This window comes from Camelus dromedarius, chromosome 8 (assembly GCF_036321535.1).
Source record: "Camelus dromedarius isolate mCamDro1 chromosome 8, mCamDro1.pat, whole genome shotgun sequence".
NCBI classification, from domain to species: domain Eukaryota; kingdom Metazoa; phylum Chordata; class Mammalia; order Artiodactyla; family Camelidae; genus Camelus; species Camelus dromedarius.
The window spans coordinates 60,109,375-60,122,274 of NC_087443.1; the positions used below are offsets into that span (position 1 = coordinate 60,109,375).

General features: G+C 37.4%; 1 protein-coding gene across 2 annotated transcripts in view; it reads left to right on the forward strand.

Moving 5' to 3' along the window:
* CNNM2 (cyclin and CBS domain divalent metal cation transport mediator 2) overlaps nt 1–12,900 on the forward strand; it is a 127,743-nt gene that overhangs the window by 13,911 nt on the left and 100,932 nt on the right. The gene's annotated exons all lie outside the window — the stretch shown is intronic.

Genomic DNA, 12,900 nt, shown 5'->3' on the forward strand with positions numbered 1-12,900 from the left:
CCTTAACTGACTTAAGCTGGTTTAGCTCACATCAGCTAAAATCCAACCAAACCAGCAATTCTCACTCCTACTATTACAGGTGTTACTTTCTCTGACTTCTTAAGGCCACTTACCAAACCAGCTGTTAGTAGCAACTGTGAAAGTCTGCTGCTGCTTCTTAAGTGGTACAGATAGAATCTTTCGTGTACTTGTTCAACTCACCTGGCAGTCTGAGGTGCCCAACTAGGGCGAATGTTGTCAATACTCCCTTAAGGCTTACTCAGCCGCACTGCACTTGCAGAGGCTAACGTAGGCATTTCTGGCAGAGTTCTGTCTTAAGGAATCATTTTACCTGTCTATTTTTTTCTTTATCCTTTTACTGCACGATTTCTTAAGGAATAAGTAGCTACTTCCTTTTCCTTGCCCCTGGCTTCATGTTGAATCCCTTACCATCTGGCTTCAAACTGTCACAACCAATGACTTATTGTCAAATCCACATCTTGGTTGTCATCGTTCCTACTTTCCTTGACCCCTTTGCTACTTTTGGCATCCAGCTTAGCTCTTGCAGCACAGTCTTCATTCTCCTCCTGTTTCTGCCTCCTTCCTTTTTCATTTTAGATTCCTCCTTACATTTCTAACTGAGCATTCCCCAAGATTTTGTCCTTATCTCTCCATTCCGTGGTCTTCCCCTGTCTTTAGAAAACTTTCCTTTGACTCATTTTTAATCCATAAGCATTTTTTCAGTATCATAATAAAGAATTGTGTGGGATGCAAAGATGATTTAGATATGTACTTCCTGCTGTCAAATAACTTGCAACATGTATGAGCTTATACTCTTACCATATCTTGTTACCAAATTTAATTGACATATTTTGAAAATGCCTCTTAAACTTTTTGTTTTCTCTCCATTCCCACTGATACTACTGCAGCCCTTAGTCCCTTTTATTTGTGCCTTACTCAGTGCCTACTATGTTTCAGGTGGTCCATAAATGCACTTTGAATGAATGAATCAACCAGCCTATCCATTTTCTTTTCTTTTTTTTAATTGAAATGTAGTAAGTTTACAGTGTGTCAATGTCTGGTGTTCAGCATAATGTTTCAGTCATACATATACCACATATGTTTGTTTTCATATTCCTTTCCATTCTAGGTTAATCAACCTATCCATTTTGATTATTGTAAAACTTTCAAGATGGCTTCCTTTATTTTGTCTATTTCATCAAGTATGCCTCTACCAAGTTGATCTTCCTTACACATAGTTTTAATCTTACCAGCTTATCAAAAACCTACTATAATTAAAATAGTAAGATGTTATCTGCTGTGGACTGAACTGTGTCACCTGCTCACCCATTCCCTCCCTGACCCCCAATGTGATAGTTTTTGGAGATGGGGCCGTTGGGAGGTAATTAGGGTTAGATGATGTCATGAGGGTGGGGCCCTCACAATGGGGTTGGTGGCTTTATCAGAAAAGGAAGAGAGAGAGATCATCCTCTCTCTGACATATAAGGACACAGTGAGAGAAGCAGTCATCTTCAAGCCAGGAAGACGACTCTCACCAGGAACTGAATCTGCCAGCACCGTAAAGGTGGACTTCCCAGCCTCCAGAACTGTGAGAAGTAAGTATCTGTTGTTTATACTATCCATCTGTGGTATTTTGTTACAGCAGCCCAAGCAGACTAATACATTGTCTTTTTAACTATCAAAATAACCAGGATGGAAAAAATGATAAAAAGTAAGATGAATGAGTTCTAAATGTCTGCTGTACAACATTGTTTCCATAGTTAACAGCGCTGTATTGTACACTTAGAATTTTAAGATGGTAGATCTCATGTTAAGCATTCTTACCATAATAAAATATAGTTTAAAAAAGGAAAAAATTGATAATGTACAGTGATCAAGGCCCCATGAGATGTTGACCCCTTCTCTGGTAGCATCTCCTCGTACTTGTCCCCTGATTCTCTGTTTCAGCCACAGTGGCTTTCTGGCTGCTTCTTAAGACACTGCAGGCACTTCTAGGTCTGGTCTGCCCCAGGGCCTTGGTAGTTGCTGTCCCCTGTCCCTGGGAGGTCCTTCCCCCAGATAGCTTTTTGGCTCACATCCTTCAGGTGTTACTCAGATTTCACCAAGTCAGTGAGGCTGTCTGTGGGCTTCCTATCTAAAATTTCAGCCCCTCCCTGCAATGGTTATCTGCTTTCCCTTCTTTAGTTTTTCTTCCTTTGCCCCATATTATATCTTTTGCTTACTCCTTCTTTTTGTTAACTTAATTTTTGGCTGCCTCTCCCACCAGAACATACGCTCCATGTCAGTCTCATTCCCAGCTGTATTCCAAGGGCCCTGCAACAGGGGTGGGCACACAGGTGCTCCACACATATTGTTGAATGACTGAAGTGAATATTATTGAGGGTATGGTGTGAGACAAGCACTCTTTTATAATATTAATGGCCGTGTGAATTGGAATAATCCTCCTAGAAAGTGACTTGGCAGAATGCTTAAGAACCTGGTAGCATCACTTGCAGAAATCTGATCTCAGGAACTATTAGAAATGCATGTAAATCAGAAAACAGAGATGGTCATCTAAACTTATTTTTTTAAGTTACTAACTTTTATTAATTAAAAAAATTGTGGTAAATACACATAACATAAAATCTACCACCTTAACTATTTTTCAGTAGTGTTAGGTACATTCACATTGTACAAACCAATCATTAATATTTTGAGGACCTAAATATTTTTTAAAAGAGCAAAAATCTGTTAACAATTTAAAAGTCCAGTATTGAGGAATGGTGAAGCAAATCTGTGCTGTAACCATTTAGAGTAGTGTAAAGTTTTTAATAACATGGGGAAATGATTATTTTAAGTAAAAAAAGCAACATGGTCTCAATTGTGTAGTTTTAAAAACTACATCAAAAAACTGGTAGGAAAAAAACTGGTAGGAAATACACCAAAATGTTAATAATAAATATAGGATGATTTTTTTATATTTATCTTATACTTTTCTATATTTTCTAAATTAAGCAGGCATTACTTTTATTATTTAGGGGAATAATACAAAAAACCTCCAAGAGTTCCCTTTACCTACTGTGTAGAATTCAGATCCTTCCAGAGTCTGCAGAGGTCTTTATCCTCTGGCTCTAGCCCATATTTATACCGTCTGTTCAAAAGGGCAGCTCAGAACGGCATGTATGTAATGCACGTATCTGCATATGTGTGTCCATGTGTCTGTATTTATGTATGTATAAGTGTTTGTATATGCACACACTGTGGTTAGCACCCTTCTGCTCGTGTTCCTGTCCTAACAGACACTTGGTTCTGCCCATCTAAAACTCCGCTGTGCCTTTAATACCTAGATAAAAAGCCCATTTTTACCTGAAATCTCTGCTGATCTCTGAACTCTTATACTGCTTACATTTTATGTAACTAATACCTTTATTTATTAATTCTCTTCAGTCTTTAAATTGCTGCTTCTGTATCTCTTATAGTGCCTCCCTGGAAGAGTCATCTTGCTCTTCTCTGCCTGTTTAATTTTCTCTCATCTTCCTCCCTTGCTACTTTTTATTTTGAAAAAAATTCCAACATAGAAAAGCTTAAATAGTACAATGAGTTCCTGTATACCCCTCACCAAGATTCATTGATTGTTAATCTTTTGCTTCTTTTTCTGTATATTCATAGTGCGTGTGTCTGTGTGTGTGTGTGTGTGTGTGTCTGTGTGTGCGTTTGTGTACATTTATTTTTTTTCCCTTGAACCATTGGTCATTTGAAAGTAGACTGCAGATATCACGACATTTCACTTCGAAATACTTCAGCATGGATCTCTCAAGTATAAGGATGTTCTCCTAAATAATCATAATACCATTATCACACTGAAGAAATTTAGTATCAATACAAACATATTGTTGCATATTCAGACCAAATTCCTTTACCTGTCATATACTTTAGATGTCCTTTCATTTACAGTAGTTTCTTTTCCTTTTTTCCTTTCATGACATTAACATTTTTGGAGTCCAGGCTAGTTATTTTGTAGAATGTGCTACAATCTGGATTTGCCTGATTTTTTTCTTCATAATTAGAGTCAGGTTAAATCTTTTTTTTTTGGCAAGAATGTTATATTGTAAAGTACCTTCCTCTCTTAATAATTAATGAGTAAGCTGTGGGCTGAGATTATATATATCCTGAACCCCAATAAACTTTCATCCAATGGTCGTGGCATCTCACTCCTTTTATTTGTTTATTTTATTTATTTATTTATTTATTTATTTATTTATTTATTTATTTATTTATTTATTTATTTATTTTCATCTCACTCCTTTTGAAGTATCATTCTGCAAAGTCACTCTTGTCAATCTTTATCTATAGTAATCTGTTCCTTCTTCCATTCTCGAGTGAAAATAGATGTTTGAGGTAGGAAGAGATAGTAGGGAATCTATTTCAAACAAATAGGACATCTGTTTCAAACATCTTATTTTCTAGATGAGCATTAAGTGTTTTTGCCCAAGAGTAGTTGTGTCGTTAGTGACAAAGTTAGGACTAGAGCCTGGGTTTCCTGGTTCTTAATCTAGTACTATTTCCAGCTGCCTCTTACAGACCCTCAGCCAATAATACAAACACAAAACAAATATGTGTTACCTTAAATAGAGCATACTTTTTTTTTACAAGTAGAAAGAGAGCATCTATTAGTTTTCCAAAAGGATTCCTTTATTCATTTATTCAAAGAGACAATTAAAAGAGGCAAAATTAAAAGAGGCATATTTTCAAGTTGCAGCCATGCTAAAGTAGAGCTCCGTGCTCTCCACCTCTTTCTTCCTTTGTGCTGTTCCTTTGGCTCCTTACATTTGTCCTTCTCTTCTCTTTTTTATTGTTATTTTTTAAAGTTAAACATTTTTTTGTTATTTTTGATGAATAAAAATTGTATTTGTTTAAGGCGTACAATGTGATGTTTTGATATATGTATGCATTGTGAAATGATTACCACAATCAAAATAATGAACATATTCATCACCTCTCCTCGTTATCTTTTTTCTGTATGTGCGGTGACACCACTTGAGATTTACTCCTAGCAAATTTCAGTGTACAGTACATTGTTACTAACTGTGGTCACCATGCTGTACGTTAGGTCTCCAGAACTATTTATCTTATAACTGAAAATTTGTACCCTTTGATCAGTATCTCCCCTTATCTCCCACCCATCCCCTGGCCTCTGGTGATTACCATTTTACTTCCTGTTTCTGTGAGTTCTAACTTTCAGATTTCACATGTAAGTGAAATCATGCAATATTGTGCAATATTTGATCTTCTGTGTCTGATTTATTTCACTTAGCATAATGTCCTCTAGGTTTGTCCATGTTGTTGCAAATGGCAGGATTTCCTATTTTTTTAAAGGCTGAATAATATTCTTCTTTGTGGGTATGGTGTTTGTGTGTGTGGGATGTGTGTGTGTGTATAACATGTTTTAAATCTATTCATCTATGTGTGGACACTTAGTTCATTTCTGTATCTTAGCTACTGTGAAAAATGCTGCAAAGAACATGGGAAGGCAGGCATCTCTTCAAGATAGTGGTTTTATTTCCTTTGGGTATATACCCAGAAATGAGATGGCTGAGTCATATGGTAGTTCTATTTTTAATTTTTAGAGGAACTTCCATACTGTTCTTTATTTTTAAGATGTAATTTTTAAAATATATTTTTATTGAAATATAGTCAGTTTACAATGTTGTGTCAATTTCTGGTGTACAGCACAATACTTTAGTCATATGGGAACATACATATATTTGTTTTCATATTCTTTTTAACCGTAAGTTACTACAAGATATAGAATATATTTCCCTGTGCTATACAGTATAAACTTGTTGGTTATCTATTTTATAAATACATACTGTTTTCTGTTGTTTATCTATTTTATATATACCTATTGTTTTCCATAGTGGCTGCACCAAAATACATTCCCACCAATTGTGCACAGAGGTTCCCTTTTCTCTACATCGTTACCAAAACTTGTTCTATTTTGACTTTTTGATAATAGCCATTCTAACAGTTTTGAGATGATACATTATTCTGGTTTTGATGTGCAGTTCTCTGATAATTAGTGATGTGTGCGTCTTTTCATATGTCTATTGGCCATTTGTATGTCTTCTGGGGAAAAATGTCTATTCAAGTCCATTCTCAATTTTTAAAGTTGAGTTACTTGTTTTTTTTGCTATTGAGTTGTATGAATTCCTTATATATTTTGGCTATTACATAGGTTGCCTTTTCATTTTGTTGATTATTTGCTGTGCAGAAATTTTTTAGTTTGATGTAGTCCTAGTTGTTTATTTTTGCTTTTGTTGCCTGTGCTTTTGGTGTCAATTCCAAAAAATCATTGCCAAGACCAATGTCAAGGAGCCTTTCACCTACTTCCTTTCACTTTTGAAGCATTACATGAGCTGAGCTGAGTTCTGCAGAGGAGGCCTTTAACCACCCACCTTCCAGCTGAATTGGCTACCCTTGTTTGTTATTATAGGATCCTGTTCGTACCTCATATATCACTGTATGGATCTTTTTTTTTCCCCTTTGGTAATTGTCGTTTACAATTATAATATACGCTCCTTTATTGGACTGTGAGCTCATTGAGATCAGGAATTTTTGTTTCGTTTGACCCTGGGCTTGCCATTAGAGTGTTCAATCAATGTGTGCTTTAACAGTGAAGCTATTTCAAGTCTGTAGTCATTGATTGCTTTACCATAAAGGCATGGATGAGACTCAGGGCTCCAAGTCCCTCCAGTTCTGACAGCGTCCATAAATATTTGATCTAGAATGTGCAAGGCAGTGTAGAAAATGGAAAGCTATTTTGTATGTTATGCAAGCCCTCAAGGAACATAGGGAGAAAAGTCCTGACTGTAGTTAGAAGAAGACGGAGTGAGTTAATTGGTGCCCTAGGGAATATGATGTGATGCTTCAGCAATGAGAGGGTAGAGGTGTAGTTAGGGATGTCTGGATGGAGGCCAGAGGCTGAGGGAAGGATCAGAGCATTTTGGTTGAAGGGAACAAGTTGGGAAAGGCATAGAGTCAGAAATGTTGTGTTTGGGAGAATTTGAACAGTTGTTTGGCCTTTAGGATTCTTTGCCTTATAAATAACATACACATAAATGGCTCTTTGTACATACTGTTGGCTGTCTGAGTCTTCTCCATTTGGCTTTTAGGGAAGACTTGGGTACATTTATTGATACTAACTGAACATCTGTATTGCTAGAAAAAACTCTGGTTGGGGTAATTTCTACCATGGAGGAAGGACTTTTTAAAGCAAGCACTTACGGTAGCTAATGTTCCAACTAATGTTATTATTTTTTTTAAAGGTCTGTTCTCCACTGCCTGTGCAACTCATATGAGCCCAAATTCTTCACTCATAGGTTAGGTAGGTTAAACCTCAGGGGAAGTTCATGAATGACTGAAAACCCATGAGGCATTACTGCTTCAATCCTGAATTTTCAGGGTCTTCTGTAGCCCGAAAGAGTTACGTAACTACTTTGATTTACATCCAGAATAGGACTGTAAGCACCACTGAAAAAGGGCTGGGGACCTCAGTGTGGTACTTAATTTCCGGCTACTTAGTTTTCAAATAAAGAGAAAACCCTGCAACATGGTGATAGAAGGTACCAGCTTGGAGAACACAATATTTATTGTGTCTGAGCAAGAACTAAACACATGCCTTTTCAATATATTAGTGTCCATTTTTTCCTTTAAGTAAACTTCTGCTTGTATTTTGAGTAACTCTTCACCAAATGCCAGAACTTTTCGCTCAGTAAGTGTTAGAACAGTAGGGACTGTGAACCATTAAAGAACTGATTTTTTTTCTTATAAATACCAGCTTACTCCAAACAAGTTTCTAGTTACTAACCTTGTTGCCATAAATTCCCCAGTCATATGTTTTATAATCTCTTCTTTGGCATACATTTTAATTGTTTTCTTACTGCTTCATAGGTGCTATAATCCTTTTCTAGTTTCCTGGGTTTTAAAATAAACCTATAAAAGCTTCAGTTTTATATTTAATAGCCGTGTTTCACAGGGTTCTAAAGCTGTGAATAAGTTCAGGCAGGCAAAAGCTTTTGATGTGGAATGCCTTTATTTCTTGGTTTCGAAAAATGTATTAATCTTCCAGTGTTTCACCTTGTGATGATCTTAGATACTGACTGGGATTTTGAAAATATTGAGAAATGCTTAAAAAGAAGAATTGTAGAAAAACACTGAACATACACAGGTAAAAACATTGGACCTGTAATTTTCTACTACCAGGTTTCACCAGATCATTTATTTTTTGGAATGTACCATATTTCTTATGGATGAGTGAGACCGTCACTACCCTCTTGCAGGTTACAGCTAAGTGGAGGAGGGAGACGAGGATCAGATAATCACACAAATAAATTCACTGTCATGGGGTGTGCTCTGGAGGAAAAGGGGTTGGTGTTGTGAGAGAATACTGGCAGGTGGGAGGGGAGGGAAGGAAGTGACTTTTGCGTGACCTGAGATCTGACAGTTGAGTAGGAGTCAAGCAGGGGAAATTTGGGTGTGGAAAAGGGAATATTACAGGGAGGTGTGGTAAGGTGGGAGGTATCATTGCATTTTCAGGGAACTGAAAGAAGATTAATGTGGCTGGAACACAGAATTTGTGTGTGTTGGCGGGGAGGGTGAGGCAAAAAGTACAACCAAAGAAGTAAGCAGGGACTGTACCATCAAGCCGTTGCAGGCCATACTAAGTGTTCTGGCATTTCTTCTGAGAGCAGTAATGTACCTTTGAGGTATTGGGGCATAGAATATAGAATGATTAGAGTTGCATTTGGGGGAAAAGAAATGACTATTGTCTGTGTGGAAAATGTACTGGAAGAGGAGTGAGCAAAGAGGCGGAGAGGCTAGCATTTGGGGGCTACTGCAGAAGTCTGGTGAGAGGTGATGGTGGTTGGGCAGAGAGCAACTGCCTGATTTGAAGATGCTGAAAAAGGACTTCACTAAATGCCTTTTCACTGATGCTGAGAGATAGGCAAAATATGAAGCTGAGGCCCAAAGGGTCAAAGATCACATGGTTAGTAAGCAGAAGTAGACTGGGACTTGAAAAGTGAGGTGCTTAACCTTAAACTCACTGCTTTTATGACTCTCCACCTTTTTAGGAGCAGAACCTCCAGTTTGGAGAACTTAATTATCCTCTGACTGACACCACACCAACTAAAATGTTCAGCTCATGTGCATTAAATCTAAATTTAGGTAACAAACTCATATCTGGCAATGAGCATTGCTTTGCAGGCTCACTTGCTATCATTTTAATCACTTGGTACCTTCTGATGCGGAAATACTCCATCTCAACTGTTTGGTTGAGGACAGGCCTATCAGTCAAGGCAGAGTTTGCCAGTCTGCTTGGTAATATTCATTTACTGAACCCATACTATGTTCCTGGCACTGCTGTAGTTACAGAAAGATGCCTAAAACATGCCCACTATGGTTCTCATTACTAGGGGAGAAAGGATGCAAATGCATGGTTACCGTGTGATGACTTCTGTTGTCAAGGTGTATGCAGAATGCTGTGGGAGCCCAGAGGAAGGACTTTGGGCTGAGAATTAGTCCCAGATAAATACTGGTTATTTCAATCATTTTATGGAGCTATTCCCTGAACAAGAAGAGAGTATAGGTGTTGTCAGGCAAAGATGTCCAGAAGGTAGTCAGTGGATTGATTTGGTAGAGAAAAATGAGTTAAAGGTAAAAATGAAAAGTTTTTAAGTTTTAGGGGTTCAAGTTTCAGGCTGATAAGGAACTTGGCTAAGTTGCCCTGAATATTACCTTCTGGAAATAATATGAAAAACAGAGTCTTACGAGGGGGGAGGGTATAGCTCAAGCAGTAGACTGCATGCTTAGCACGCATGAGGTCCTGGGTTCAACCCCCAGTACCTCCTCTAAAAATAAAAAACAAACAAATAAAAACCTAAAAAAACCCCAAAAAACAAAACACAGTCTTACCATGTTTTTTACTGTGCACTTAAAAAAAAGTTAATACCATATATTTATTTTGTATTATATTAATGTTTTATCAGAAAGTTATTATTTTCCTTTGAAACTGATTTGGGGAAAACTGTCTATAATTTTAAGAGGACTTTTTTTTCAATAAAATGATTGTAAAGCAAGAGTTACAAGATAAAAGTCACTTGATAATTTGTTTTACAGAAACTTTATCAGAACACATCTCTTTCTTTAAGCAAGATATGCTCGTTCCTTTTTTCCCCTTCTGTAATGTTAGTTCCTCCTGGGGACAATGGGAAATTATATCTTTTAAGCCCGCATCATTCTGTGGGCTTTGGGCATGCCTGCATGCTTTTCATGAGAATTTGCCAAACTGAATCTACCTCTGTTTTGCTTTGTGTTTTGTAGTTATTTGTCTAAACTTTTTTGTTACTAATTTTAGTACTCTTTTAAAAAATGTTAAATAAGCTGATTGCAATTTATTAGCAGGGTACTAGGGAACAATGAAGCTTGTTTCCCAAGGAACCTCAGTGTTAGGGCAGCATAGTATTCCATGCCCCCTTGGTGGAAGCCCTGTGGGACATGTTATGTATGCATCTCTGAAATAGATCAGTGCATCTGTAACTAAAAAGTACTTCTGCTCCGAGACTTGAACAGAAGGACCTGATGGGCTGGAAATATATAGGATGTGCTGACAGGGTCAATTGGTGATGTCACTGTAAGGTCAGTTAGTATATTACAGGGAAACTTGGAATTATTTCCTACTGGTGAGTGTGTAAAGGAGAAGAAACTAAGACCCTGGTATGTGTTGAATTAACTAACTATTCGCGAGTCAGTTTACAGAGCTTTAATAGGTCAATATATCCCACCAGTTACATTATGGAAATTTTTGGACTTGTGATTTCTCAGGGAAGACTTACATGAAATGAAAGTTCTAAAATGTAAAAAATGGCTGGTTTCAGGCTTTATTTACATTGCTACTTAAAACTTGTCCAGCAAAAGGAAGAGTTTTCACGTAATAGTAACTGCAGCTCCGTTTATGGAGTATTTACTATACACCAGGTACTGTGCTATTTGACAACAGCCCAATGAAATAGGTATTATTATTCCTGATTTACAAGTCAGGAAACTGAAGCTCAGAAAGTCCAAGTAACTGCTCATGGTTCGTGAATATGTGGCTGAGTGGGAGTTGAATCTCCAACTGCTCAGAGACACTTAACCACCATACTATTCTGCGTGTAAAATTGTTTTCTTTTTTTTAACAATTTGGTTTTTGTAGGTTCATAAATCAATTAATAAATATCTATAAGACAATGAGGGCCTTGATATAGGTCAACCTTTAATGTCTCCTATTACATCTATTAAAAAGTATTTATTGAGCCTATTGTGTGCAAAGCACAAAGCTGTGGGCTTGTGTGGATAGCACAGAGATGAGAAAGTCTTAGCTCTGTGTTTGGTTCAGGGATTTGCAAAGGCGTCTTAGCAGAGGAGTAAGGCATGGCCAGCAGTTACTGATATACTGGTGCTTTGAGATAGAGAAAAGAATGTTTTTAAGAGTCACGTGAGGGATGGGGGAACTTGAAGGAGAAGTGGGCTTTTGAGGAAGACCTTGAAAGATGAGTAAGATTTCTGCTGGTTGAGACATGGGGTAGGTGAGGCATTTTCCTCTTGAGGGTGAGTGTGAAAGAAAGGCAAGGAAGAGAGAGTAGTGGGGGGCGGTTAGCTGGAAAGGAAAACTGATCTAGAAGGCAGAGTGTGGGTGCCAGGATGAGTGATTGGAACTTTATGCACCAGGCAGTTAATATTTTCATTAACCTTTATCAAGCATCTAGTATGCACAGTCACTTTTTGTTTTAGGAAGTCAACGAACTGTTGTTTTTAGGGTTGTATGGCTTCCTTCTCACTAAAGAAGGCTCTTTTGATATTCTTTATTTAGGTCAGGGTTTCTGACAGGTCTAAGGTCTTGACTATTGTCCTTGGAATTAAGCACTAATGGAAGAAAACCATCTTTTAAGACATGGACTAATTCCTCTTTAATTTTGATAAAGTTTAAGGTGCCATATAGTAATTGATGGGGCATTTTGAACTATTTTAGACTGGAAGACTATTCACTTTGGCATTACCTTTTGCAATCCCTACACCTACCACAATCTAGTCTACAGTACAAAATAGTGGTTACTCTGGGAGAGAAAGTTGGAAGAACTGAATTGTGTGATATTTTAGAAGATCCAGTTTTCATTTTCTCTTTCTATGTTGAATAATTTGGGATTCTTCTATACACTTAGTTTCAAAAAGCAGTATTGTATGGAAAGCAGAGGAATTAAAGTGAATATAATTTGAAGTTGGATGGTTTTTGGCATGGCTTCATCTTAAAACTGTTGTCTTTTCCTATGTAGGCTGTTGACTCTGAATTGACTTGTTCTAAATTCCAGCAACTTGTGTTTTTTTTTTACAACTTGAACTTTGTGCCTTGGCTTGTGATAGCTATTTCAGATTAGTGCTTTAAAAAACCCTTTTTAGATGATAGCCAGAAATCAATGTGCACTTTCAGAGGCAGAGATGATTATACTGGTTTTGGAAGGTTTGAGTGAGTTCATTTTATTTTATAACAAAATGCCCCGTTGGCCAATATAACTGCACATGAAAAGTGAATCAAATATGTTACTTTTCTGTTCAGGAGGGATTCTCAGGTTTTTTGTGGAAGAGTGAATGGAGTTGTGATTGTAACCTGGGAAGTTACAGTCTGTATCTGGAAGGTACATCTGGAATAGGTGATGTAGCTTACACACTCCATGTGGTTATTAATGAAGAAACGCCAGTGTCTCATTCTCAAGAAAAGCATGAGCTTTGGCATGAAACATCTGACTCTGAACCCTGGCTCCTCTGCTTCATAGCTGTATGACACCGGGCCAGTTACTTTAGCTTATCTGTAATGCTCAGCATCCTCAT